The sequence below is a fragment of the Peromyscus leucopus genome, chromosome 20 (assembly GCF_004664715.2).
Source record: "Peromyscus leucopus breed LL Stock chromosome 20, UCI_PerLeu_2.1, whole genome shotgun sequence".
Taxonomy (NCBI): domain Eukaryota; kingdom Metazoa; phylum Chordata; class Mammalia; order Rodentia; family Cricetidae; genus Peromyscus; species Peromyscus leucopus.
Window position 1 is genome coordinate 7,262,495 of NC_051080.1, and position 27,787 is coordinate 7,290,281.

Here is a 27,787-nt window from a genome sequence, read left to right on the forward strand (position 1 = left end):
TATTTTAATGACCCTTACCACACCCCAGGGGTGAGAGTTCCCTGCCCATCAGCTTCCCTGTGGCTCTCCCCTGACCAGAGCCTGCCATGGCTGTCCTGGCTGTAGCTCCTCACCAGCCATGCTCACTCTTCTTCCCTTTGGTTCTGAGCATGTCTGGGTAGACTGCGGCTCCGGGTTTGACCATGAGGAAAAAGAAGTGTTCAGTGCTCTGACTACGGTTCCTGTTCAGTTCCCCACAGAACCTGACCCACGCCAAACACACCTGCTTCTTAGCTCTTCCACTGGACGACCCAAGACCAGCGACCAGGGTCCCAGTCTGCCACTCGCCCAACTGGTGGCGGTGAGTAACTCGCCCAGGGCCCAGAGCGTCCCCCATTTCTAAATGAGGAAGGCAGGCTGCACCCAGTTAATTCTGTGAGACCTAAAATTCCATCTGTGTATCCTATCCAGCCGTTGACCCTCAGACCTTCTCCTTAGAACGCGCACAGCACAGTGGATGTGACTGCAGTTTCTCCTCTGGCTGTGCTTCCTGCTGCTCCCACTGCAAACGTCGTGGACACCATTTTCCTTGAAAGCTGGAGTGGCTGGGATGAGGATGCCCCGCCCCCTCCCCCACGTGCGTGCGTGCGTAGACGGCAGAACATTTGCTCCACAGTCAGTGGTGCCGCTTCAGGAAGTGAGAAGGTGCAAGCTGGCTGGCGGAAGTGCTGGGGGCAGGCTTGGGGGAGGTAACAGCCCTACCTACTTCACCGGCTCTGCATCCTGCTTGTGATGAAGGATGTGATTTCTCAGCTTCCTGCTCTAGCCACCCTGCCTGCCTGCTGCCATGCCTCCCTGTGGTGATGAATTCTTATCTGTCTGGAACACAATGCTGGTGTTTTAGAACAGCCACGGGAAGGTAACTAATACACGCACCTACTGCACGGCATGCCCTAGCCAAGCAATTTCTTTGTATTGTCCCATGTAATACCCACTGAAAGAATGCCAATCAGAACTCGTGGAGGTGAGGTACGGAGACCAATATGGGCTTAAGGTAGAAAAGACCAATTATTCGATGCTGATGTATTGATTTATTTAGTGACTTACCTAAAGCACGGCTTGTACCGGCCCTGTCTAAGCATGACTTCACTTGCCACCATCCGGAACGGAACGACCTGGAGAAACAGCTCTAACAATGGGCTGGCTCGTTGCCCTTAACAACCTGCTGACTGGCACACGCTTCTCTAGAACCTGGCTTGCTTGCCCACCCCACCTTATGGTTTTAGAGTATAAAGGCAGGATGCAAATTGAACCTGATCCCGAGGCCTTCCAGGAGGTGTCCTGGCTTCAGTCCACTGGTGGCATCTCCTCTCTTCCACGCTCACTCATGCTGAACTGCAGATTCCAGAGAGACTCACGCAAGAGGCTGAGCTGGCAAACAGTCACAGTGTTCGCAGTAAGGCTGTGAAACCACTTTTGAGGCTCTCCAGGCTCTCAAGGATGGCGCATAAAATGAGACGACTGAGCCAGTGTGATGAGGTGGCCACTGCTGCTCTGGGAAGTAGCTAGGCCCAGCCTATGCCACTAACATTCTCAATACTGGACAGTGGATGCCAGCACCGCTACCCTGAAAATGCCATCAATTCACCACTATCTCCTGTGAGAAGTCCCTTGTGACCACAAGTCTACAGAGGGTGCCTGTCCCTTTATAAGAGAGACTAGGGAGTAAATGCCTGGATGTTATATAGAAAGCATTCCTGGAATGGGGGGAGCAAGAATCCACCCACAGACAAACCAGAAAGAAAGACTGATTTCCCCGATGACTATTCCACTGTTATGATGCCTGCTTTCCAAACCAGGGACTGAAAGGGAAAGACAGAGCTGGAGCAGGCCCTTCCCTCCTGGGCGTCAGGATCCTTTGGCAGAGAAGGAAATGTGCAGGTCTAACGGACCAAGAGTCTGCCCAAGGTTGGTGGCAGGGTGAGCAGAGTGGGACTCACCCACAGGAGACAGAAACCCAGCAACTGGCTTCTAGGAACCACTGCTTCCTGAGGGTCTCAGCAGAAACCTTCGTGCCCTTCTGTCGAATTCTGGGCTTTCATCGATTTCTAAAAGTCACCCTAATTATTCCAAACCCATATGCATATAACCTGCTCCATCTCGCTGGTGTGAAGTGTGTGCTCTCACTTGTCCTTAGTCATGCGATTCTGATGGAAAACACATGTCCTGGCCTCCACCCCTAACTACACTCTTCATTGCACTGATCGTAACAATTTGCCTCAAAGAAGCAACAGAAGGAGCCAAGCTTCCTCCTGTAGCCAGAAACCTTCCCAACGCTGAGTTCTCCCAACACAGACAGCCAGTTTACCTCAGTGCCTGTACCGCCACCAGCAAAAAGCCTCCTGGCCAGTTGGGGTTGCCGTCTTTGTCTGAGGAGACTGACGACAAAAAAATGTGACAAAAGAGGTCTCTGAGCACAGGGACTTTTTCTATCCCATCCAAAAAGTCTCCCCATTTGGTGAGAAAGATATGGCACATTGGATAGACACTAAAAGACTTTTAATAGAAAATTATCTATCCTGGATGATTAAGAATGGAGGCTAGGTTTCTGTTGTTGGTTGATGGGTGTGTTTACTGTGGGTGGTGGCAGCTGACTGGTTGGTTTGGTTTAGAATTTAGAATTAGTTGAATTTAGAATCTTGCATGTGCTGGACAAGTGCTTTACACAAACTGCATCCCCAGAAGGATGGTGTATTTTAAAATAAAGTATCTTATATACCTATATAAAGTTGTACTTATGGAACCAGTACCATGTTCAATGAATGACCACTAATTATAATTAATTAAATAAGAACAGTTTTAGATGTAGATACTTCGGTGGTTATTTCAACATTATTATTTGCTTGTAGGTATTTTAAATAATATGATAGCCTACAAAGGTAATATTTCTTATTTGTCATCTTGATTGGCTTATTTTTGTTTTGTTTTGTTTTGGTTTGGTTTTGGTTTTTCAAGACAGGGTTTCTCTGTGTAGTTTTGTTGCCTGTCCTGGACTCACTCTGTAGACCAGGCTGGCCTCGAACTTAGATCTGCCTAGCTCTGCCTCTTGAGTGCTGGGATTAAAGGAGTCTGCCACCGCCGCCCAGCTGATTGGCTTAATTTATTTGTCCATTTTTATTATACAATGAAGTAGCTGAGGCGGGTTATTTTACAACGTAAACAGGTGTATTTCAGCTCATATTTCTGATCTAAGATCTAGGGCTGTACCTCGGGATGGTATTCTTTCTGACAGAGTTCTGAGGAAGCAGGGAGCATCACGTGTCAAGAGGACCCTGTGCACGTGTGTCTTCCGGGCTCTCGCCTTCTTAGAAAACTGCCTGGATTCACCCATGGAGCCTCTATTCTCTAATCACTTCCCAAATGACCCACCCTTAACCTCCACAGTCAGACCAATGTTTCACCCTCTTAAGCCCTCAGTGGGGACAGAGTATCAACCTCGGAACCCTGGGAGGGGGCAAGTATACCCAAACCATATTCAAGCCACAGTAGCCTCCATGTGTTGTAATGTTTTGTCTGTGCCTTAACAAATAAAGCTTGCCTGGAGACCAGAGCGAGGAGCTAGCCACTAGTTAACCATAGAGGCCAGGCAGTGGTAGCTCACACCTTTAATCCCAGCACTATGGAGGAGGAAACAGGAAGTGATATGGCTGGGTGGAGAGAGGAATGTAAGTCGGGTGGAGACAGGAGCTCAGCCCCCTTTTTCAGGAGTCGGAGAGGCAGGAAGTCTCTCTGGTGGCTGGTTGCTCTGCTTCTCTGATCTTTCAGCCTCCACCCTAACATCTGACTCCGGGTTTGTATTATTAAGACCAATTAGACTTCGCGTTCCATCCGTGGGCTGAAGTTGGTCAGTTTAGAGACGAGCAGCTGCAGGCAGCCAACGGGAACTGAGGCCTGCTGGGAGCCTATCTCTCTAAGACGCAAAGGAACTGAATTTACAAGTCTCAGCTGGACATCACACGATGTTGTTCATGCAAACACCAGAGGTGTGTAGATTACCTGTCCTCAGGCTCTACTCAGAGCCCTCACGTTCCCTTCCAGGATTTTTACACTGTTTTAAATAACAGCCATATGAGTTGGGTGAACAAGAAAATATTACGCAAAACCACTCGTGACTGAAACAAGCCACCAAGATGGAGGAGCACCCAACCAGAAGCCATCATGGCTACTCTCCCTCGGCTTTGTTTTTAAATGCCTCAGGATCCTTCCAGGAATATACCGCCACCTGCTCCATGCTCCTCAAATTCTGTTCAGTCTTCAAAGCTCAACGAAGCCCTCTTCCAAGAGTCCCTCTTCTGGCCACCCTGGTCCTTGAAATCTCTTCATCCGAAATAGAGACAGCACTTGTAAGCTGTGAAGAGTGAGGCCTTTAATGGGAGACAAATCCAAGTCTGGGTCAGAATGTGCTCTTTGCTTGGTTTTCGGCTCTGAGCGGTACTTATCCATGAGGTGAGATGACATGGTTAGCTCATTCCATTTATTGTCTACCTCAGAGATGGCCAGATTAGGTCTTGGGTACACCCATGGCCTAATACTGGTCATAATTAATCTCTTGGCGTTCAGGGAAGCCAGGAAGAGCTTCAGGCCACTGGAGTGGACAGATCTGCCAGGGTCCCCACATTGTCACGAGACTGCTTGGCTCCCGTGGAAGATGGATGGTGAGCAGTCTCCAGCACTTGCCAGCCAAGTCTGGCATGCTAAGCACAGTGGAAAAGTGTCTACCACCAAATCAGCTGGGCCAGCAACCCGTCGAGAGGGAGCCTCTGCTCACCCACACCTGAGACCGGAAGCCCAACACGGCACAGAGTAGCTCATGGTTGACCTGTTTATAGCAGTGGATGGGGGAATTACAGCAGGCCACACAGGAGCATCTATCAGGTATAAATTTCTGTCTTTGCCTATTTTAAACATTTTGTTCACTTAAGGTTAATGCTACCTTTTAACAATAGCCAACTGACTTACATAAGATGAAATTTAAAAAAAAAAAAAACATATGAAGGCGTATGCCTCCCAAAATGCCAGAGTGGGAAGCTACACGTATCCATACTTCCCCCAAAGCAGCTACTGAGCTGGCATGAACTATCAGAACCTACAGTTTGGAGTACCTCAGGCTTGTCAGACATTTACAGCATCCAGGGACATGGCTGATTGGAGAAGGACTAGTGAATTCCAATGAGCTTCAGCATGTGCACACCACCTACCACCTCCCATCCACCAGGCCAGCAGAAGGAAGCCATCCATACTCTGCCCACCATCCCAGGATAGCTTGCTGCTGCTTCCAGTAAGAAGGAAACAAGACTTGAGCAATGTGGTGAATCAGCAAAACTTAACAAGAGACTCATGGAACACTACTTCACAACAGCAGAACAGATATTCTTTTCAAATGCACACGGAACATTCTCTGGGATGCCAAAATTCAATGCCAATAACAATCGCCAGTGGATTTGTGAATTACACCATACAATTGAATCACATCACTGAAGGAAGACAGGGATCCATGACCAAAGGAAATTAGATAATGTACCACTATGCAGAAATTAATTTATTACTGTTAAATAGCCAATGAGAAAAAACAGAAATCACTGGAAAAATATAAAATATGTTGAGGTGATGAAAAAAAAGACATTAGAGACCAAAACTTAGGGGAATTGCTAAAACAGTGATTACAGGAAAATGAACAGCTGTCGATATTTGCTTTGCCAAAGAATTGTCACAAACCAGTGACTTGTTTTTATATTTTAAGGAGCTGACAAAAAGAATAACAAACTAAACACAGAGATAAGAAGGAAGAGAAGAAAGATCAGAGCAGAGAGAAATAAAACAGAGACCAGAAAAGCATCAGAAACCCAGTCATTTGTTTTCGATATAATCAATAAAGTGAGTGAAACTTCAGCGTATGAAAACGGAAAAAGATGCTGAAACTGGACAGTGGACATGACTGCTGACCTTCCAGAGACTGCGACCATTAGGAGGGAGCCCTGTGGGCAGCTGTCCACAGCCAAGTGATGGTCACGGTAACAACACACTCAACACACACTCAACAACAACTCAAGACACAGACGATCTCAACAGTCACAAAGCTCTCCAAGAGAAGCTTCTGGCATAGTCATCGAGCAAGACTTTCTGGAAATGATCCCAAAAGATAACAAGTGCTGGTGAGGGTAGGAACAAAGGGGAGCGTTCGGATACTGGCGGGGAGAAGGTCCATCGGTGCAGCTACTGCAGAAAACTGGAGCCTCCTCCAAAAAGAATTAAAAATGGCGCTACCATACGACCCACCCCACCCCCACTCAGGCACAGAGAGAAACAACTCACAGTCTCATTTTTATGTGGAATGTAAGAAAACCAAACTCACAGAGGCTGAGAATAGAATGTCGGTTACCAAGAGCTGGGGGTGGCAGATGGGGGAAGATGTTGGTCCAAGGGAATACCATTTCAGTTATACAGAAAGGATCCCTTCAAGAGCTCTACAATTACCACAGTTAGTGACAACATCCATGCAGGAAATGAAATCTGATGGTTCACCTAAGCCAGCTTAGATCCAGCTACAAATGAACAACAGAAAAAAAAAAAAAAAAAAGATCCCTGCAAATGCCTGCTAGTCTAACTGCCCTGCCCCCCAAAACTAGACATTTAGAATAAAAGAAATGACTAAGCTTGCCTGATGACCTGAAGCCATGGTGGTAAGGTCATGGGCTTGATCAACTTTAAAATCCACAGGATACAGAAGGTAGAAATGAACTCATGTAAGGTTTATGTTAAGGAGAGGATGAACGTAAGAGGCAGAGGGAAGGATAAGACCTAGGTTACGTGTAAGATTGACCCTCCCATCACTTAATCAAAGAGGAAAGTGGAAAGGGGTCATGTTAGGGCTTGAAAGTTGTTCTCTGTATTCAATTAGCCTGCCTGCCCTCCTGGGCTGAAGCCTGAGTTCAAAAAATTGCACAATAAACTACCTCCCTTTCACTCTGGAGTCTCCATGCTCTAATTATGAAGAAAGTATATTTGTTTCTCACATATAAAACACTTTTAAAAATCCCTGAGAGTGATAAGTATGTGAAGGTGATAAACATGTCAATTAGCTTGATTGAGACATTCCATAATGTATACACATCTTAAAACACTATACACTGTGCACGGTTATTTAATTTATATTTACCTGAAATTTTAAATTTATATTCGATTTTTAGTAAGGATATTTAAAAACTCTCCCAATAAAATTGACTCTGGGAAAGAATGAATTCTACCAAATATTTAAAGGAGAAATGATGCTGATCCAACTCAAGTCTTTCTAACAGAAAAGGGACAAACTCCAGAGACATTCTTCAAGATTAATACTACTCAATACGAAACGTAGACAAAGATACTACAAGAAAACTGAAAAGAGAAACTATTCTTTTTTTTTTTCTTGAATCTTTAAAAATGTTTATTATTATTAAGTTTTACAGGCAGATGGCAGTTTCCCATCCCTCAACTCCTCCCAGTCTATCCCACCAACCTTCCCCACCATCCACTCCTCTGTTTCTATTCAGAAAATGTCAGATGTCCCAGATTTATCATCTTAGCCATATAGATTTAAAAACAAAGTCTTCGAGAGTATGGATGGCCTCAATTCAATAGCACACTACACAGAAATCCTGTGATTAAGAAGAGACTTCTGAGGAATGCAGGGTGGTAATTGATGCAACATATTTTGTTAGAGGGTAAGGGTAGAAACACAAGATCATCCCATAAGACACAGACACAAAACCCCACACTGAACAAAAGTCAGCAGCTCTCTATATAAAATGCACTCAGTGAGCGGGGCATGGAGTGAACTGCCCCCACAAGATGAAACTCTCAGCTTGTAGGAAAAGGCAGCTAAGCCACCCTAATGGTGAAAGGCAGAGATTGCCCCCAAAGATCAGGGATAAGATAAGGATCCCAGCTCTCAACACGACCATTCTACCATTCTGCATTGTATCAGAAGCCCTGGCCAAAATTATTAGGCAAGAAAAGAGAAGTTAAAGGCATCCAAACTGGAAAGGAACAGACAAAATGACTTCTGTCTGTAGATGGTTTGTTTCTACACATGGAAACCATCAAAGCCTACATCCAAAAAGAACTGCCAGGGTTTGCAAATGCAGTCCAGTCACTGGGCCCCAGTCAGCTCATTAAAGAAGTTTCTACACAGCAGCAATAAAAGAACGAGAAGGAGAAATAAAGGAAATAATTCCAGGAAGTGGGCACCAAGTCTCACCCCCAGCTGAGGAGCTATTGGCATTGGATTGCTGCTGGGGGAGAGTTGTTGTTTGATGTGAGAAGAACTGTGAATGATATGAGTCCTGGGACACCAACCCCACTCCAGAGCAGGCCCATACCCAGAAGTAGTGGCCTAACACAGACTGGACTCAGGAGGGGACAGAGAGAGGGGGTGGGGTGGGGGTAGGGGGACCTGGGAGGAAGAACTGGGGGAGAGGTGAATGTGACTAAAAAAAGTTAAAAAAGGAAACAATTGCACCTACAGTAGCACCAGGCCACTTATGAATGAATCCCATCAACGATGTCAAAGCCTTATGCATTGAAAACTACAAACACTGCTGAAGGAAAGGATAAAACCTCAACCAGCAGAAAGATATCCCATGTTCATGGATTGAGATTTAACTCCAGGAAGGAAATCCTAGCCAAACCATCCTGTAGACTTGGTGTGACCCCTGGTGAAATTCCAACAACCTCCTTTTCAGAATGAAAGTGTGATGCTCTCACATTCATGCGGAATTGCTGGGATCCTGAAGATCCAAAGCAATGTTGTAAAAGGAACACAAAGCTGGAGTGTGCACACTTTCAGTTCAAAGAGAACGCTGATGTCACGATTTGGGGGACAGTGAGCACCAGCCCCAGAACAAGCTCACAAGGTCAGAGAAGAGAACTGACATTCGGAACCAAGCCAGGAGCCTTCAGCATCAACAGAGAAAGCAGCGACCTCCTCCACACATGGTGCTGAGACCGCTGAAGAGCCGCAAACAAAAGACGACATTGGATGCCATCCTGAGGGGTACTCCAGGTTCAAATTTTAATTCAAAATAGATCAAGAGTCTAAACATAAAAGCACTTACTGCTCCTACACAGGATCTGAGTTAGATTCCAGGGGACCCAAGGCAGTCCTTTGGTCTCCACCAGCATCGGAATGCACATGGTACGCACACACACACACTCAGGCACACACATAGAAACACAACCTAAATAAATCCTTCTTAAAAGTTACTGAATACTGTGTGAATTTCATTGATAAGAAAAACAAACCACTGGGCAGTGGTGGCACAACGCCTTTAATCCCAGCACTGGGAAGCAGAGGCAGGCAGATCTCTGTGAGTTCAAGGCCAGCCTGGTCTACAGAGCAAGTTCCAGGACAGCCAAGGCTATACAGAGAAACCCTGTCTTGAAAACAACAACAAAAATAAAAACTAAATAAGAGAAAGAAAGAAAGAAAGAAAGAAAGAAAGAAAGAAAGAAAGAAAGAAAGAAAGAAAGAAAGAGAGACAGACAGACAGACCAACCCCACAGCACTTCTACACATTAGAGCTTCACCATTTTTGATAAATTTTGAAGTTATATTAAAATTGTCAGGAAAAGAAAGAACTGCCTGCATCTTTAAGTACAATTTCAATGACTGTACACATTCAATCCTGCTAGCATTCAGCTATCATTCCGTAGCACATCACTTTCCAATAGTCTTTCTCTGCAGTAGTGACTCTCAAGACTGAAGAGGACAGAGTTACAATGTCTTCCTTAGGGGTGGCAGGGAGCCATGTAAAACATTATGTTCCGAAAAGAATTTCAGATTTCTCCCTAAGATGTGTGAAAAGATTCTTTGGAATCTTCTCATATGATAATTAGACGCTGTTTAATGTTTGTTCTCGCCAATCTCACGTAGGGGTCCCTCCCACCTACTGCCACGGTTGCCCCAAACTCTCCAAGTTTATTATTCCTGTGTTTACCATGAAGGGGAAAATGCCAGGAAGCTGACAATTGCCTGTACCTTAAAGTTAATTAAATACCATAACTTTCATGTTCAAATCTTCTCTCTCCCAAGCGAAGCAGTTTGCTCAGGTCCTTCAAGGGCTCTGGTTCTTCTGAACTTTCCCTAGCCAGCAGTGTTCTGGAACCATAATCCTTTCAGGTTAGTGAGTGCTGTCCTTGAGGTCGTCCCACAAGAGGCCACCACCTTTTAGAGAGACACAGAGTTAAAGTGTGAGAATCTGTCTAGAGAATCTCCAGAGATTTTTCTGGCGTCGATCCTCTTCTACCCATGCTCTTCTTGTTCTCGGACCCGGAGGACTTGAGCCACAGACTGCAGAGAGATAAACGGTGCTTGCTGCCCAGAGGAATGTTACTACGGGAAACCAGAGTCCTCACTCAGCGCAGACAACGTAAGCAGGGTCCCTTTCTCTGAAGTGAAAATCCAAGAGAGACAGAACACTATGCCAGCATTTAAGATCGAATTGCAGTGGAGCCTCTCTTCAACACTTTCTACTCACAAAGAGACATCAACCCGCTAGGTGTATTAGCTTTTTTCTAACTATGAAATAAATGGTGATTTCCAACTTCACCAAAATTGGAGATAGTAACCCTATCAGCATGCATCACTGTGAGAAAACCCAGGTAGGAATTTCTCCTACCAACACAGGAGAGGCTGGGGGTTGGGGTCTCTGCTGAGGCAGAGGAGAAAGGAGAAAAGTGGGGTCAGATTTAAATACAGCTACAAATTCCTATGAAGTGAATCTCTGTGTGAGGTTTTAAAAGTACACTTCATTAGGCACTCTATTTACAATTTTTTTTTTTTAAGTACACAGAATAAGCAATAGCTCACAGAACAAGAGAAGGGGCAAACAAGGAGAACTCACGGCCAAGCCTCAGGCTATTTTAACTCGGAACCAGAGAGGAAGGAGCCAGAATGTGCTGGCTCCAACTCTCAGTTTTTAACACTTGCCCCAAGGGGCTCCCACAAACCTCAGAAGCACACACCTAGTTAGAGCTAGCCACACCCACTTATTTTTGGAAGGCTCCGATGCCTCCATGTCGCATGTTTCTGCCCATGTGGTCAGGGGATTTGCAGGAACTCACACTATATCATGGCTACGTGGCCCTGGGATCAGGCCCCAAGAGCTGTCACTGATACCCATGCAGTGTTACACCTGAGTCTGGGGTTTTCACAATAAAATAGCTCCTCTCCGGGTCTTTAATCTAAAGGGGGCTGATAATGGAAGAGAATGGGTAATAAGCCAATACCCGTCAGCTGACCAGGGCAGAGGATGGGAAAGGATTTCCATGAAGCTGAGAACATGACTCTTCATAGTCTCCTAACTACGGCAGTCTCGGTTTTCCAAATGAAAGAAAACTTAGAGACTAGCGAATGTCAGAAGCAATTTAAAAAACTAATTTTGAAATCCTATCTTTTTTTTTTCTTCAACAAGTGTATTTTTATCACAGACCTGTCCCCACCTCAGACACCTTGAGCATGAAGCGCTGGACAGGAACATAAATGTAATACACACTGCACTTCCCATCCCTCTGCTCGGTGGGTGGGGAAACTGAAATTCCAAACGCCATCGTTGTTCCAATGCACAGATTGAGTCAATGAGCAGACCATGCTTGTCACCTTTGCGGCTCACCGTGGTCCCCAGTCAGTGTCAAATTCCAATTCAAAGTACATCTTGTCCTGGAAAAAAAAATTCCATTAACCAGACATTCAAGGATGGAGGGAAGATGATCTTTGGGTTAAATAACAAATCAATTTTGTTGACGAAAATGCATCCACTAAAGACCGATTCTATTTCTAGTTTGTGCATGCCTAGGAGCCTCATGTGACTATAAAAGCTTGATCATTGTTTACCAGTGTATGACATTTTCTTAACTTTAAAGTATAATGTTATGAAATGTGGACACTATTGGTAGTGATTAAGATAAAATTAGTACTGTTTGGGTATGATAACCAGGAACTGAAAATGACACAAACCACCTTCCATCAGCTCTGTTCTTTCCCTGCATGCGCTGGAGAAACCCCACAAACAAGGACCCCCTTGCAATTAAAGGCTTGTTGAGGGTCATAGATGACAAGAAAGTTTTCCATCTTGAGACTTGGGGGTCTAAATAGAGTTCCAATTGGAAATGAAAATCACGTGTGAGCCAAGGCATGCCCATGGGGAGAAGTTGCATCTACACAAAGGACCATAGCCTCACTCACAGCTCAGACTCACAACCACAGAAGCAGTAGAACATGGTACATGCATGAATATGCATCTCCTTTGGGGGTAGTAATGCCCACTGGTGAGCACGTAGGAGACATGTGCATCATGGTGAGTGACACGGGCAATCTGATCATAAAATCAGTGCCAGGATCTCACCAGCAGGGGCCCAGACTGGGAAAGGCCACTGAGCACAAATCCAGGTGACTAATGTCTACCTGTCTGACTTGACTTCGAGGAGAACATGGATCTGAGTCCAGCTTGCCTGGAGTTCTGGCAGGTATGTTCTCCACTGTGGAAGAGCAGCCACAGTGAACTTGCCCCACTAGGCGGGCGCTCAGGCTAATCAGAAAGCCACTGTTCCAGTCTGGCCTCACAGTCCTCATCATGAGGGGAAATGATCAACGCAAGAGAGAAACGAGTTGAAATCACTGACATTGACGCATGAAATCAATCTCTGGGGATGCCAGTTCATTTCTTCTTAGCTATCTGCATTTTTAAATTTGCAAAAATAAAGTATTTGCACAAATACAACCAAGCCAGTAAGATGCAGAGTGACCCAGGGTCATTTACTAACCACAAAATGGCCTTCTAAATGTCAATCAAGCAAGCATGGCCTTCTCCATGTCTTTCTTGACTGGAGCCTGCTCTGGACAGTAGGACCATCTACCAATGTGTGGAATGGCACAGATTTTCAAATATCTCCCAGAGGTTCAGCGCCATACTGCCTGGGTAAGGGCCTGTGAAGATTCACATTTGCTAGATGATGTCTTCCATCTCTAGAAGCTGCTCTACAAGTTTAATCAACATGGCCTGTTTTCTTTGGAGGTCATCATCCTGCAGAAAGGACAAAGGCCTATGGCTCCATTCCACACTCATCTACACATTCCTTCAGGCTTCTCTGTGTCCTTCTCTGCTCTCATACAGTTTTGCAGCTTCTTCCAGAAATGGGTGGTTACCCTTGACTCAACAATGTGTCTACTGTGTGCTAGGGAAAGTTAGATTTAAAAGATGAATTTTAGGATTACCCTGTACATAGAGATACTTTAACATGGAAGCAAAGAACACCAGAACCCATGGGATACAAAGACAATAGTCTAAAAGGGAAGATTTCAGCCCCAACATTAAAAAATTGAGAGAGTTCAAATAAATAAATTAATGATGCACCTTAGGGGTCTAGAAAAACAAAAATAAGCCAAACTCAAAATCAGTAAACAAAAAGAAATAAGAACAGGGAAGAAATTAGTAAAGTGGAAATAAGAAAAACAATACAAAGAGTCAGTGAAAGAGAGTTGGATATCTTCTCTCTTCTTCTATATATATATATATATATATATATATATATATATATATATATATATATATTAAACACACACAGAGACACTTAACCAAACTAACCAAAAGAAAGAAAAGACTCAAATTAATAAAATTAGGGGTAGAAAAGAGTCATTTCAATTGATAACAGTAAAATTCAGAAAATCACTGTAAAAACGAAAATCCATTACATTAGAAAATCTAGAAGAAATGGATAAATCTCTAGATGCATGTGATCTACCAAAATTAAGCTGAGATGAGGTAAATATTTAGGCAGATCTATAATAAATAGTGAGATTGATTTGGTAATGAAAATATTCTCCAGACCAAAAAATGCTCAGTCCCAGATGGATTCACTGGTGAATTCTACCAGACTTCCAAAAAAGAATACCAATGCTTCCCAAACTAGCTCATTAAAAAGGAAAGAAGGAATACTATTAAATTCTTTCACAAAACCAGCATTATGCTTATATCAAAACCAAATAAGGATAAAACAAGAAAAAAAATGGACCAGTGTCCCTTGATGAATGTAGATGCAAAAATTTCCAACAAAATATTGACCAACCAAATTTAAGAAAATTTAAAAAAATTTCATCACAATCCAATGGGCTTCATTCCAGGGATGCAAGGATAGCTCAACATAAAAGAAATCAATAAACACACATAAATGTGCTTAAGGATAGAAATTACGTGGTCATCTCCACAGAAGCAGGACAATTTCCAACATCCTTTGAGGATAAAAATCCTGAAGGAACTCAGGACAGAAGAAACATCATTTATTAGAATAAAGTCAATATACTACACACCTATAGCTAGTATTATATTTAATGAAGGTAAAATGCAGTGTTTCCCCTGAACCTGGGACTCAGGCAAGGGTGCCCACTTTCTCCACTCTCACTCAGTACAGCCTTCAAAGACTCAGCTATAGCAGGAAGACAAGAGTAACAAACACGTCAGAGGGTAAATGGGAAAGGAAGACATCAAATCTTCCTCATTTGTTAGTGTCAATTGTCTATTAAATAATCATTGTATAAGCAATTATTTAAAGGTCATGTAGCACATTTAATTTCCTATGTTTCTGAGTAGGAATGTGCAGAACTGCATGTCTGAACTTTAGGCATCATACAGAAGTTTACAGAGTACAAGGTGTGTAAGTGTACATGTCACATGGCCAGTCTGTGCTCTTTCATACAAAATGTCATGATCATCAATGAAACTCTGACATTTCTGCTATTTTTAACTCATAGCATTTACAGGGGAGACCTGCCAGTTGGACAGTCCTGCTGTGTGGAGCCTGCCCTGGTCTAGCTCGGTCTTCCTTGAAGAAATGAGCAGCTTCTTACTGTGCACAGCAAACAGGCGTGTAGGTGGTCTGCAGTACTCGGGACTGCAAAACGTCTAACAGTGTTATAGCTCTGCTGACCTCCTTTATGCTTCAGAAGTGGGTGAATTAATAAATAAGAGATTTCCGTGTGATGGTGCAAATTGGCACTGGCTCCTTTACACTAATGCAGTTATGGCCCTGTAGTAATATATAAGCCTTAGACGATGCAAAGCAGAGAGTATTTTAGCAAGTCAGTGTCCTCCAAACTCAACTGTCAATGATACTACCTGAGACAGTACAAAATACAAGGCTATTATGGGGAGAGTGAAGGGACCCCCCTCTGAAGTCCAGATGAAGCCTCTCACCAGCTGAAGAGCGAACACTTCTAGTACAATTCACATTTGCTGTGAATGTTACTGGCATGGGGATATTTGTTTACTCATACAATATTTTTATCATTTCTTTTGGGAATTTCATAGAACATGTTTTCATCGTATTCCTCTTCCACTCTATCCTATAACTCTTCCCAGAGCCACCCCCACCTTCCCACCCTCTCTCTCTCTCTCTCTCTCTCTCTTAAAATGACCAACTGAGACCACGGGTGGTGGTGGTGGGGTCATCTACTAGACTAGGACTGACCTTCTGGGATCGACACCTTTAACACAAACTGACTCTCTTTCCATCAGAAGTTGTTACCATCAATAGCTCCTTCATCAGGAGAGAAGGCTCATGAGCCCCTCCACACTCCATGCTTGAATGTGGACTGGCTTGATCTTGTGCAAGTCTTGTGTGAGGGCAACCACAGCTGCTGTTAATCCATGAGAACAGAAATCCAGTCATGTCTAGGAGACATTATTTCACTCCAGTCCTCCCCAACCTGGGATTCTTAAAAATCATTCCTCCCCTCTTCCAAATGGTCCCTGAGCCTTGAGTGTGGCAGTGATTACAGAGGTTCCATTTGTGCCTGAGCACTCTAGTGACGCTTATTCTCTGCACTTTGACCAGTTTTGTTTTTCTGCATTAACCGTCATCCACTGTATGTATGTATGTATGTATGTATGTATGTATGTATGTATCCGAAAGATGTATTTTGGATAAGGTCTGAGAGCTGCACCAATCTATGGGTATAGAAATATTAATTTAGAAGGCAGTCTTATACTATGTCTGTAGCTGGAGTTTTCTCCAGTCCTGTCCAGCCCCACGGACCCCACAACCGCTTATAAAATAATCACTCAGAAGCTTGTATTAATTAAACTGCTCAGCCATTAGCTCAGGCCTACAACTGTCTAGCTCTTACACTTAAACTCAGCCCATTTCTATTCATCTATACCTTGCCACATGGCTCATGGCTTACTGGTAACTTACATCTTGCTACTCATCAAGGCGGCTGGCAGCATCTCCTGACTCAGCCTTCTTCTACCCAGCATTCTCCTCTCTCCTTGTCCCGCCTACACTATCCTTCCTGTCTGGCTACTGGCCAATCAGCGTTCTTATTTATCAATCAATCATAGCAACATATATTTACAGCATACAGGACATCCCACATCATATGCCCATTTAACAGAACAACAGTGAACTCCCCGACCATGTGTTCTTGGCCTGGTGTCTTTCTTTATAACTGTTGCTGCCTTTTAAGCAATGTCCGTCCTAATCATCAACTGTAACTCTGCTGCTACCAGCAGTAGTTTGGGCCCAAGGTGTGCAACCTGGGGGGATTCTGTTCCCGCAAGCACCGAATCTTTCAACGCTAAGAAGGGAACTTATCTAAATCTCTGTCCCTCTAAAGAACTCAAGATTCAAAAGTTAAGGTAGAATTCTGCTCCTCAGAGAGGCTGAATAGCAAGTCACTCACCTCCTCTCCCGGCTCGCATCTCCCCAAAAGCTGGGTGTCCTTCTCCCAGCCCTCACTTAAAAGCCCTTCTCCATCTGGCTCCTCCCTACCACTTCCTGTCAGCTAGTTGCTGACTCAGCCTCCTGACAGCAGGTGAATTTTATTTCGTCAAACAAATGTTCCAGATCATAGACAAAAGTAACACACCTTAAAACAATATTCTACCACACTGGCCAAATTTACAGCTTTGAGCATGAGTTTCTTTTTGTGGATTGGAGTTTAAATCCAATCAGAAAGCAATTGGTTACCCTATAATATTTATGCTAGTGTTGCACCCATGGGCACATCTTTCCACAGTCATACTGTAGTTCAAAGCCTCCACAGCTGGGTTAAACTGTTGATGATAATATTTATGTTAAGAGTGTTAAAGTAACAAAATAACAGGCTTATGGCCTATGTGTAGAGGACCTCAGGGACAGCTACACTAGTCTCCTAGATGATTTCTCCTAGAGAAATCTCACAATTAGGAATAATTCTGTTTACAGAAAATATGCTAAATTCCTGCATCTCTATGGCCTACAGTTCAAGTATATCAACTATAATCTCATCAGCTGTACCTCAGGACCCAACCTGTACCTACATTGAAATTCTTTAGCATCTCTTTGAAGACAGTAACTTAAATATCTATGTATAACTATTACTCTTGACTTTCCTTACTTTCTTCCCAAGTGCCTCTTTCCCTTAGCCCTGATGTCTAAAATATATATGAAAATCTCTTTTAATAAACTCTAACTATACCTCATACTAAAAAAACACTCAATACATTTAATTATAATTGTTTACTAGGCGGCATATGAAAGATTATATGTACATACATGAAAATACATATAAAATCAGTGAAGGAGACTAAGCTTGGCTTTTTTGTTGATAGACAGATGACAGAGGTTAGATAGGTAGATAGATAGATAGATAGATAGATAGATAGATAGATAGATAGATAGATGAATATCCAAATCAGCTTCTTCTCACCCTATAAACCCTAAAGACAGAATTCTTGTCCAATAAGACATTGAGTGCTTCCATGTAGTACCCCTCTTTCTTTTCCCAGCTCTCTGCCTGGGACAGAAGGTTCCATCTAACTGCCCCTTGTGATAGGTGTTTCCTTATTCTTTCTTTGATCGCAACATTCTTTGAAGATTCAAAGATCAGATCCACACTGATGCAAAAGTAAACACAAAGGTCTCTTAGGTAATTTATAAAATATTGTTCTAAAACCCAACAAAACCAATGTGCTAAAAAGGAGTGTATAATTCCCTAAAATTAAGCATTCCCAAAATTCTTCAATAGTACCAGAATAAACTGTTCTCTGGCATTTTCTACACAGGCCTAACTAGTACAAACTACCACCATGGGTTAAAACAACCATTCATTTTAGAAAATATTGACTAAGCAATTATGCCAGGTACTGTTATACAACAGGGAACAGAACCAACAAAAATTCTTACATTTATGAAATTAACGTTGGTAATAAGATATCAGTGGGTCAGCTGTGTGCTCAGATTGGCCTTCACATCACCATGGGGAACTGGAGACGGGTGCATGCTGCTCAGACATGGAGGTGGAAGGGAGGGGAGCCTCCCGTATAGGAAGTGGTCTATGGCAATGCAATCGTAAGTTGAAAGTTCAGACAATCAGTTCAAAAATCCTGAAGGTGCTTTCTTCATGCAAATGCACTTGATGAGTCAACTTTTATTGGATAAGAAAAAAATGATAATCTTGTAGAAATTGAGAGGAACCCAGAAAAATAGTAGATGCTGTATAATCCTAACAGATGGCTGCTTTTAAAATTGCTTATTTGCTTACTTCAAGAAGATGCTGTAATTTACTAACATTTAGAGCAAAATGGTTCTTTGTGGCTCCTGAAATGTTACTATAACCCTATGATTTAAACTCACATTGGCAGCTACAGGTTAATATTGGTCAAAGTATTAAAATTACACAAAATTGTATTTCACACAGCCAAGTAGTTAAGTGACGTCCAAATGCACTGGACTGATGACCAGTCTCAGCCCATGACTGATCTGCAGCCTGCCTGGCACAAAGCGTCCTTGGTTTGGTTTCCAGCCTTGCTGGTTCCCAAGGCTACTTTTAAATTCCTTTATTTCATGTAGCTAAAAGAGCAGTAGAGATGGTGTTCTTCGGTGGGAGGGGAGGGTGGGAGTTTTCTTTTGACGAACCCAGAACATCACTTCCAAGGTTTTCTCTTTTCAATCAGGAGGTAAAGACAAGAACCCTCACGACACAGGCCAGTGACAGAGCTGACCACCATTTTTCCATCTTTCTTAGGACCATGCCTGAATGATGGCGATGCAATCTGTTAGCAGCAAGTTCCGGAAGTGAGACAATTGGCTTCTACAATGTGCCTAGTTTGCCTCTCTTGAGTTTTCTGCTTTTCCAGTATCATGGAAACCTGCTACTTTCTGAGAAACTAAAAAGTTATATAATGGACGAACCACACTGGAGACAAAGCGGTGGAGAGACTGAACAGAGAGCAGTTGTTTGCTTCCACTGAACAGGGAACAGCATAGTCCAGCGCTGGTACACACTGACGCCCCGCCACGCCCCTTCCCTCGCTGCGCACAGTCCATCTGCAGAGACGGCTTCACTAAAGTCTGCAATCAAAGGAAGCACCAACTGTGAGACTCTGCAGCCTCTGAGGTCCTGGTCAAGATGATTTCACTCGGCATATAGTTTCCCCTGAGATTTTTCTCCACAAGATAAGAAGGGGAGCCATCAGAGACCACAGAGACACAGCTAAACCTAAAGTCCTGGTAATAAATGTCATCTGTAAAACCCCAGCCTGCCAGCTAATAAGACGAGAACTAGCATATCTTTCAGAAGAAGGTTCTAGTAACCCAAAGAATCTAGCCTTGGGGGGAGATTGATCTTTAACACACACACACACACACACACACACACACACACACACACACACACACACACACACACACACACACGAGAGAGAGAGAGAGAGAGAGAGAGAGAGAGAGAGAGAGAGAGAGAGCTGAAGTTAACTGAGTTTGACCACAGTTCCTCATAGATTCAGTTACAGCAATCAAACACTCAGTGATCAAAGCCCCTCTTGAAGAGGTTTCTTCTCACTGAGGACCGACCCAAAAGGAGCTGAAAGGAGTCCCCCTTCCATTATAAACCGGAGCAGGTAGGGCCGCGGCACAGAGCTATGTGAGGTCTGTGTGTAGCAGCAGATGGAGGGTCTTTCTGAAGTCACAAGCGCATCGTGACAGTGATATTCAAAAGGCAACACCACCCCGAAGCTTTGTCAACCGTGACAAAGTCACTGAAATGCTTAAAACTCGGGAGGGAGAGGGCCGGTGGCACACCTACAGGGCCAGTGAGTCTTGCCATGTCCTCCAGCATGTTCCTGTGTTGGACGGCCAGTGACACTGGACGCCGTCCAGGAAAGCGACCTCTCCACTTCAGTTGAGGTGAGCACTCTCATAAAGAGGGAGCTCTCTAAAGTCAGCTTGAGAATCCTTAGTCATACAAACCACGTACTACAGTTATCTGCTATACATAAAACATACTCCCGACAGCTAGCAATTCTCAAAATGATGTCACCAAATCCTCAGACGGGACCAAACCTCGGACAGAACCTTCTCATTTCATTGGGCGGAATAAGAGGCTCTTGGAATGTCAGCAGCTGTGACCAAAATAAGAAACTATTTCGTCTAAAATTAGTGAGCTTGTGCAGGAGGCTCTTGGTGCTGCTGAGAGGCAGGGGGCCCCGGCTGTTCCGCATGTCCACAGATAGGATACTAACTTTGTCCCTGCAGTGAGTCTGCTGTGACTGACTGACTCGGAGTTTTGCCTGGGTGTATATAGAAACATCACAACTGACATGGAGTTTCAGATGTCACAATCTGAACAGACGAAGGTATGAGCAACACTTCCCCTCCTTCCCTGGTGAACTAAACAGAAAACACAGTGGTGTGGACACCAGCACTGAAAATGGTGAATGGTGAAAGAGCAATTGTCCACTTCCGCTGAACAGGGAACAGCATATACATATACATATACATATACATATACATATACATATACATATACATATATGTATGTATGTATATATGCATAGTGAGGCTAAACATAGGTCCCACAAATACATGTGATCTATTAGGTGAAATCTAATAATAAAGAGAGAGACAGAGACAGAGACGAGTACCTAACCTTGATACATGTATGTATAAAGCATATCGCAGTAGCAAGTGATCTACAAAACTATTTCACACCCTTCAATATGCTTCTTAGCCAGGGTAACTTTGCACCCCAGGACACTGAGCAAAGTCTGGGGACATTCTGAGTTTCCCTAGGCAAGGAGGTGAAACTTCTACCCACAGAGCACGGGATGAATCCACAACAAAGAATTACCTGTCCCTAAATGTTAACTAAGGGTGGGAACTGTACCAGAGCAAAGTTTAAAGTGAGTCACACCCTTCATTCCAAAATGTCTAGCAGCCCTTTAATCAGAAAAGCAATGGGAACTGGAAGGTAATTAAATAACAAATGTTTTATTTAGCCGAACATACCCCAAGTTTTACGTTTCAACACTGCATCGATATTTTCAAATGGCTGGTAAGTTTCACACATTTTTGTTTGCCCGATGTGGACCTGGTATACACAGGGCAGATCATTTCAGATTTGCTACATTTCCGATACTAAACAGTCACACTTAGGTGGTAGCTACCGTTCTGAAAAGCGGCATCCTAGAATTTTGTAATGTATATAGTTCACTTTGTTGATGAAGAGTTCTCTCTCCCATTTATAAGACATAAGAGGATGGATTGTGCCAGCCTTGAAATGGGGCTTTCTGCTTTAAAACAACGCCATGACAGGTACACTCCTGATGAAGCCTTCAAACAGAGCTCAGAAAGAACACGTGGGCAAGCAGAGCTGTCTGCCACAGGCTGATGACGGACGTCGACCTCCTGAGCTGACTGGTAAATGAAAGACGACAGACAGAACGAGACCAAAGAGCACTTTGGAAGCTTAGTTCTCTGAACACTGACGTTCACTGACCACTACCTCTCAAATCTTTGAAACGCATTACAACTGGTGACCTAACAGAACAACTTTTGAGTTTCGAGTAAGTTCTGTCCAGTGCCGGGTCAATCCGCCAGCTGTGTCTGCTCGGCCTGCACTGTGCACAGACCATTGTATTTTGCAATAAAGGGGGATTAAAACAGCTCTTGTGAGTTGCTTACAATCTTCTTGGGAATAAATAAATGATAACATATGAAAGTGATTTTAGGACATTCACAAAGCAACATTTTACTGAGTGTTTCTATAAACATGACTCCATCATCCTCCGGGGCGTTTTTTAAGGAATATGGTTTACTTTGTTGATGTAGAAATAGCTGAATATCATGGAAATGTATTAAAATTTACTGGCCCCATGTCAGCCAACTAAGCCAGTTTCAAACAGTTGAGTGTGGTTTTATTTGGCACACACATGGGCAGTGAGTTTAGATGGTTTACTCTTTAAAATAAGTCTGCATGTGTTATCTTTTCAGAGGAGGAGAAATTTCATGGCTAGATTTCATGAAAATATCTATGCCACCACAAAAATGTCACAAAATAGAAAATGCACATTCTTGCTCACCTCTCCTCTGGAATTAGAGTCAGATGAGCACACAGCAGCTCTTCTGTGGGGCGGTGGGTGGGAGCGAGCACACACGGCTGTGCGGGCTGGGGGACTCGAGCCACAGGCTGGAGTCTGGGTCCTCCTTTGTCCTCTGTGCGTCTGTGCCAAATATAACCTGGAAAAGAGGGCAAACAACTCGCATTTGTATATATTTATCTGGTATTTTCGTAAACAAGACAAGCGTCTGAGCGTCATTCTGAGAACTCTCAACCGAGGACAGAAATAGTTGTGAATGTGGACACAACCCGAGTGCACTGATTTAGTCTGTGGAAACGTTACCTCAAGCACGCAGCTAGGCAAAGAGAGCTGGAAATGTTAGCGCTGTGCCCGAGGTGGCCAGTCAGGCCTGGTTCTGCTGGATCACATTTTAATTCAGTTTTTCTCACAAGCTGGTCTCTAAAAGAAAATTGTTTGCTGTAAGTAATCAAAATAAAGAGTTCTCGCTGCATAAGACATGAGAGAACACATTGCCCCAGCCTTTACAAAGGTCTCTTTGTTTTGAAGTGACGTCACGGAAGGACCATCCCGGACGACAGCTTCAAATGTAGCACATGAAAAACATGGAGGCGAGCAGAGTGGAATGGTCCCAAGTTGATGACTCTCCGGGGGATTTGAAAATCTTTACAATTCAACAGTGAGAGACTAGTGTCCTGAGTGAAAAGCAGACTTGAAAATATTGCTTCAAGCAAGATACGCAGCTGTCTGGTGAACACATGGAAATAGGCCCAGCATCACTAACCACCTGGGGAGATTACACTGCCTGCAGATGGGGCCATCCCTGGGCTGCTGGTCCTGGATCTTTAAGAAAGCAGGCTGAGCAAGTCATGCAGAGCAAGCCAGTAAATAGTACCCCTCCGTGGCCTCTGCATCAGCTCCTGCCTCCAGATTCCAGACCTGTTTGAATTCCTGTCCTGGCTTCCTTCAGTGATTAACTAGGACCTGGAAATGTCAGCCAAATAAACCCTTTCCTCCCCAGCTTGCTTTTGGTCATGGTATTTCGTTGCAGCAACAGAAACCCTAAGACACAGGTAAACTGGACACACCTGGGAAGAAGGAACCTCAACTGAAGAATTGCCTCCATCAGCTTGGCCTGTGGGCACTGTCTGTGGGGGCATTTTCCTGATTGCTAATTGATGGAGGTGGGCCTAGCCCACTGTGGGCAACAATGTCCCTATGCAGGTGAGACTGGGCTGGATCAGAAAAATGAGCATGAGCCTGGGTGTAAGCTAGCAAGCGCGCTCCTCCACCGTGTCTGCTTCAGTTCCTACCTACCAAGGTTCCTGCTTGGGTTCCTGTCCTGACTCCCCTCAGTGATGGAGTGTGACCTGAACAGTCAGCCAAGCCAACCCTGTATTCCCCCAAGTTACTTCTGGTCATGGTGTTTACCATAACAGCAGAAAGCAGACTCGGGCGAGCACATGCAAGCCCGTTCCCTGTGTTCTGTCTGTTCTTGTTATGAGCCTGTCCTTACTTTCCAGAGAAACCAACAAGCTGGACAGGAAGCCTGGTTGGCCTGGTTGGCGTTCCTAAGTGCCAGCTCCCAGATCAGTACCATCTCTTCTTGATGCCACACAGACACTTCACACACAGGTTTCCCAACCCAGTCGCTGTCCTCTACCACGTCTGCTTTTCCTCTTCTAGTCCCTACGCTGATAGGGCCACCACAGTCCTCTTGGTCACCCAGTCCCACAGCCTGCTGGATTTCTCCCCTATTCAGTAATGACATGAATGTTAGATCATGATCCTAGTTAGGAATATTGAATTGGGGGCGGTGGTGGCGCACACCTTTAATTCCAGCACTCAGGAGGCAGAGGCCGGCCAATCTCTGTGAGTTCGAGGCCAGCTGGTCTACCGAGCGAGTTCCAGGACAGGCATCGAAACTACACAGAGAAACTGTGTCTTGAAAAAACAAAAAATAACAAAAAACCAAAAACCACTTTGGGCAGTGGTGGTGCACACCTTTAGATCTCTGTGAGCTCAAGGCCAGCATGGTCTACAGAGAGAGTTCCAGGATAGCCAGGACTATTTCACAGAGAAAACCATAAAGACTATTGAGTTGGGGGTCAGTAAGATGGCTCAGCAGGTAAAGGCACTTGCCAAGAAGCCTGATGACCTGATTTCCATTTGTAAGACCCATATGGTAGAAGAGGCCCGGCTCCCACAAGTTGTCCTCACACGTGTATACACATACACAGAAAACAAACGTTAACAATTTTTTTTAACATCATCAACAACAAAAGAATGCTGAATTGGAAAAGCTGATGTTTTAATGCAGTTATCATCCCAATTCTAGTAGGATTTTCTAGGTAATTTAGTGAGCTGTTTCTAATATGTTTGAAAGTATAAAAATGGATACATTTTGAACAAACTGTAGAGAATTGTCTTGCTCCTCTGTTTATTTATTTCACTACAAATTAGAATATGACATCTGACATGGATCCCTAAATCGATAGACTGAAACAGGAACACAGCTAGGTAGTTGGGCAAATCCTTTATGTCAGTATTTGCCTTGTCTCGGCGACAAGGCCAGTTATTATTTATTCCCTTTCAAATATAGCTGAGTTATTGCCTAGGTACTTGAAAATGTTCAAGAATGTATTGAGAAGCTGAACACGGTGGCACATACCTGCAATCCCAGCATTTTAGAGGCTGAGGCAGGAGGATCATGGGTTATAGGCCAGCTTTGACTACATAGTAAAACCCTATCTCAAAAAAAAAAAAAAAAAAATTAGAATGCTTGTCTTTTTGTCCAATCAGTGTTATTTTTCATTCGTGAACTCCCTATTGGCCCAAACTATAAAAGGTACACTATATACATTTTTATTTCATTCATGTTTTATTTAAACTCATTTTTTTAAAATTAAGTAAACCTTTATGTCAAAATATATACTTGTCAGCAAACGCAGGCAGGCTTCGAAGTAGCATTGGATTTGTGTGCCTTACTCTTACATTCACTGGTTCAGTTCAGTCAGCCAGTGTTTCTTGAATAAATGATTTTTAAGCTGTTAAACAACTGCACCCCAGAGAGAAGGTCCCAGAAGGGCAGGAACCAGGGTCATGCTACTGCTTTCTATACTGTTTTTCACCAGCGATTCAGTGAGTCTGTTTACATCACCATTGCTATTTTGTGGATGGCGACAGTCTGGGAGGAATAAATATATGAACTTGCAGGCACAAGAATGAATGCTCCCACAGTCTGACAGCTGAAGGGAGGGAGGAGGAGGAGAAAGAAAGGGAGGAGGGGGAGAAGGGAAGGAGGGAGTAGAGGAGGAGGAGGAGGGAGAAGAGGAGGAGGGGGAGGAGGAGGAGAAAGAAAGGGAGGAGGGGGGAGAAGGGAAGGAAGGAGTGGAGGAGGAGGGAGAAGAGGAGAAGGGGGAGGAGGAGGAGAAAGAAAGGGAGGAGGGGGGAGAAGGGAAGGAGGGAGTGGAGGAGGAAGAGGAGGAGAAGCAGAAGAAGCAGCAGCGGCTGAGTTCCGGAAGGCGAATTTTCATACAGGCTAACATGAAAAGCATGAATCCACTCCATTCCCCATCCCTCCCCCATACACAGGTCAGAGGCAGACTTTTGAGAACAGACTTCAGAAACAGCACAGGGTGGCCACCACCAAACTCTAATTTGGGGAGACTTTTATACGTGGAGTATTCTCCACATACCTTGAAAATTACAAAGTTATTCCATTCCAAACTGAATGACAATCTTCAGGGCTCCATGGGTTCCGCTTCGCCTGGATTAAAATTGCCCCCATGTGGCCGCCCTCTCTGAATTTCCATGGAATCGGCTGGGCTGTGTCTTCTTCTTCTTGAGCAAAAATACAATCATGTGCCATTGAACAGCGAGTTCTATGAATCATGAGAAAATGAAATTTACAGAAGCATGTAAGGACTCGACCAGAGGTAGAACCAGCCAGGTGCTTGGCAGCCAACCTTCCCCATGACTATGAGACTGGCATCACTGTGGCTAAATGTAGGTGAGTAGTCAGAGCACTTGTTCTGTGTGCACACTCAAAAGAGTCTTCTAGAAGGTTCTCAAATACCAAGACATACCAAATAGGAATTGTCCCCACACATAAGTTCTCTATGAGCACCTTTTCCAACTCCTGTGTCAGCACAGGGCATGATGGTTAGAAACAGTCCAGAAAGGTTCCCAGCAAAAGGAGCCAGACAGATACTCTTCACACAGCTTAGAACAAGTCTGCCTTCCCTCATCTCTCTGTCTAAGTCTCTCTCTCCCTTTATGTGAGTGTTTCACTCTATCAACACCAGGACATCTACAGAAGTAATGTCAACAAATTAAACCCCAGACTCGTTAGAAAACCAGTTCAAGCAATCGATCACTGGTAAGGTTTTTACAATATACCATGGCCATTATTCATGATGACAAGCCCCCAAATATGGCCTCTTCAAACACGTAGGTACCAGCCTACACACCTCACATGACTATACTACTTCCTATAAAGATGTCCACACACAAACAAATCCCCTTCTGGTCCATGGAGGATGCTAAAGGGAGGCATCCCTCAATTAGGCTTCAGTAAATGAAATGCAAATGCACAACATGGTTTTGAAACGACTGCCATGGATTTTGGGGATCCGTTTGGCATACTAAACATACTAATTGACTAGCTTCAACTTGATTTTTAGAAATCAAAGCAAAGGCTGACTGACTGGTATGTTCATATCATAAAATGCCAACGGCACTGCATGCCACAGGTAATTAACGTTAGGATGGGAAGCAGAGCCAGGGAGCAAAATTTTCCACCTGACTTTCTCCCTTAATGAAGAAGCACACGTCCAAGCCGCTTACATACAGTTCAGCATCCGCTGCCGTCTACTTCCTCCTTGACTCAGCCATCCTTCCGTGGGCTGCCTAACCAAAGCCTCCAACAAGCTGCCAGCCGTTTGGGGTCGACTAGACCAGGAGACCTGGTGGGAGGAGACGGTGTGCTCGACCGGAATCCTCAGCCCTGCAAGGGTCCCTCTACTTGGTCATCTTAAGCTTTACCTGTTCCTGCCAACCCCGTTCCACCCTGGGAAAGAAGCCTTTCCCATAACTTTCGATCCAAAACCAAAAGGAAGTCCTTAGAGAATGAGTACTTATGGTGCCCATCAGAAACACCTTGGTTCAATATTAAACATACTTGCTCTTAAGATTCCTTCAGCCACTCGATGCCCAGGAATCTTACTCACTGCCTTTCCCTTGTGGGGCCCAGTAGGGCTTTCTCCCAGCTCTTTGCCTCCCTCCACTTCCTTGACTTTTTCTCCTCCTCTGCCCTTCCTTGATGGTCTTCCCAACTCCGACTCAGCTCCCAGCAGGTTCCGCCCCCAGTGAGTCCTCGG

At 44.2% G+C, this 27,787-nt stretch overlaps 1 long non-coding RNA gene across 2 annotated transcripts in view; it reads right to left on the bottom strand.

Moving 5' to 3' along the window:
* Positions 1-9,548: 9,548 nt before the first annotated feature.
* Positions 9,549-27,787, bottom strand: part of LOC119086346 — a 78,741-nt gene continuing 60,502 nt past the window's right edge. Inside the window, exons 4-7 of one of the 2 annotated variants that reach the window (XR_005089608.1) lie at positions 26,105-26,290; positions 22,731-22,847; positions 22,410-22,566; positions 9,549-11,734 (exon numbers count right to left, since the gene is read on the bottom strand). This is a non-coding gene — a long non-coding RNA (uncharacterized LOC119086346). The remainder of the gene's footprint in view (positions 11,735-22,409; positions 22,567-22,730; positions 22,848-26,104; positions 26,291-27,787) is intronic. The other variant, XR_005089609.1, reaches the window with a different exon arrangement.